The sequence below is a fragment of the Salvelinus sp. IW2-2015 genome, unplaced genomic scaffold, assembly GCF_002910315.2.
Source record: "Salvelinus sp. IW2-2015 unplaced genomic scaffold, ASM291031v2 Un_scaffold3431, whole genome shotgun sequence".
Classification (NCBI taxonomy): domain Eukaryota; kingdom Metazoa; phylum Chordata; class Actinopteri; order Salmoniformes; family Salmonidae; genus Salvelinus; species Salvelinus sp. IW2-2015.
The window spans coordinates 14,853-17,234 of record NW_019944711.1 but is presented as its reverse complement, the minus strand read 5'-3'; the positions used below and the strand labels follow the sequence as shown (position 1 = coordinate 17,234).

Below are 2,382 nucleotides of genomic sequence, written 5' to 3'. Positions count from 1 at the left end.
TGTCAGAAAGCTCTGTCTCAGTCGCAGGTCATGGGTCCTCATAACAGGATAATGACCCAAAACACACAGCTAAAAGCACCCAAGAATGGATAAGAACAAAACATTGGACTATTCTGAAGTGACCTTATATGAGTTCTGATCTGAATCCTATCGAACATCWATGGAAAGAGCTGAAACTTAAAGTCTGAAGGCACCCATCGAACCTGAGACAGCTGGAGCAGTTTGTTCAGGAAGAGTGGGCCAAACTACCTGATAACAGGTGCAGAAGTCTCATTGAGAGCTACAGAAAACATTTGAATGCAGTGATTATATTAATTTAGACTTTATTTAACTAGGCAAGTCAGTTAAGAACAAATTCTTATTTACAATGACGGCCTACCAGGGAACAGTGGGTTAACTACGACAGAACGACAGATTTTTACCTTGTCAGCTCAGGGATTGTGATCTAGTAACCTTGCGTTACTGCCTCCCCCTCTAACACGAGGCTACCTGCCCTCCCCCTCTAACCACTAAGGCTACCTGCTCCCCACTCTAACCACTAGGCTACTGCCTCCCCCCTCTAACACGAGGCTACCTGCCTCCCACTCAACACGAGGCTACCATTGCCTCCCCCCTCTAACCACTAGGCTACCTGCCTCCCCATCTAACCACTAGGCTAGCCTCCTCCCCCTCATAACCACGAGGCTACCTGCCTCCCCACTCTAACCACGAGGCTACCTGCCTCCCCCCTCTAACACGAGGGCTACCTCCCTCCCCACTCTAACCACGCAGGCTACCTGCCTCCCCCCTCTAACCACTAGGCTACCTGCCTCCCCCATACTAACCACTAGGCTACCCTGCCTCCCCCCTTCTACGTCCATAGGCTACCTGCCCCCCCTAACCACTAGGCTATCCTGCCTCCCCCTCTAACCACTAGGGCTACTGCTCCCCCCTCTACCACTAGGCTACCTGCCCTCCCCCTCTAACCACTAGGCTACCTGCCTCCCCCTCTAACCACTAGGCTACCTGCCTCCCCTAACACTGCTACCTGCTCCCCTTAACCACTAGGCTACCTGCCTCCCCCCTCTAACCACTAGGCTACCTGCCTCCCCCCTCTAACCACTAGGCTACCTGCCTCCCCCTCTAACCACTAGGCTACTGCCTCCCCCCTCTAACCACTAGGCTACCTGCCTCCCCCTCTAACCACTAGGCTACCTGCTCCCCCCTCTAACCACTAGGTTTACCTGCCTCCCACTCTAACCCTAGGCTACTGCCTCCCCCTCTAACCACTAGGCTACCTGCCTCCCCCTCTAACCAACTAGGCTTACCTGCCTCCCCTCTAAGCACTAGGCTACCTGCCTCCCCCTCTAACACTAGGCTACCTGCTCCCCTCTCACCACATGTACCGCCTCACCCCTCTAACACTAGGTTACCTGCCTCCCCCTCTAACCACTAGGCTACCTGCCTCCCCCTCTAACCACTAGGCTACCTGCCTCCCCTCTAACCACTAGGTTACCTGCTCCCACTCTAAACCACGAGGCTACCTGCCTCCCCTCTAACCACCAGGCTAGCTGCCTCCCCCTCTAACCACTAGTTACCTGCCTCCCCCCTCTAACCGCTAGGCTACCTGCCTCCCCCTCTAACCGCTAGGCTACCTGCCTCCCACTCTAACCGCTAGATACCTGCCTCCCCCTCTAACCGCTAGGCTACCTGCCTCCCCCTCTAAACCGCTAGGCTACCTGCCTCCCACTCTAACCGCTAGGCTACCTGCCCCCCTCTAACCGCTAGGCTACCTGCCTCCCCCCTCTACCACCGCTGGCTACCTGCCTCCCCCCTCTAACGCTAGGCTACTCCTTCCCCCTCTAACCGCTAGGCTACCTGCCTCCCCCTCTAACCGCAGGCTAACCTGCCTCCCCTCTAACCGCTAGGCTACCTGCCTCCCCCCTCTAACCGCTAGCTACCTGCCTCCCCCCTCTAACCGCTAGGCTACCTGCCTCCCCCTCTAACCGCTAGGCTACCTGCCTCCCCCCTCTACCACTAGGCTACCTGCCTCCCCCTCTAACCACTAGGCTACTGCTCCCCCCTCTAACCACTAGGCTACCTGCCTCCCCCTCTAACCACTAGGCTACCTGCCCTCCCCCTCTAACCACTAGGCTACCTGCTCCCCCCTCTAACCACTAGGCTATGCCTCCCCCCTCTAACACTAGGCTACACTGCCTCCCCCCTTAACACTAGGCTACCTGCCTCCCCCCTCTAACCACTAGGCTACCTGCCTCCCCCCTCTAACCACTAGGCTCCTGCCTCCCCCTCTAACCACTAGGCTACCTGCCTCCCCCCTCTAACCACTAGGTTACCTGCCTCCCCCTCTAACCACTAGGCTACCTGCCTCCCCCTCTAACCACG

The 2,382-nt window shown here is 57.1% G+C and overlaps 1 long non-coding RNA gene across 1 annotated transcript; it reads right to left on the bottom strand.

Annotated features, from left to right (window-relative positions):
- Window positions 1-965: 965 nt before the first annotated feature.
- LOC139025859 (uncharacterized) lies at window positions 966-2,138 on the bottom strand. The gene is made up of 3 exons (XR_011477502.1): window positions 2,015-2,138; window positions 1,430-1,477; window positions 966-1,014 (listed from the first exon to the last, which is right to left on the bottom strand). It is a non-coding gene; the product is annotated as an uncharacterized lncRNA (long non-coding RNA).
- Between the last annotated feature and the right edge of the window lie 244 nt (window positions 2,139-2,382).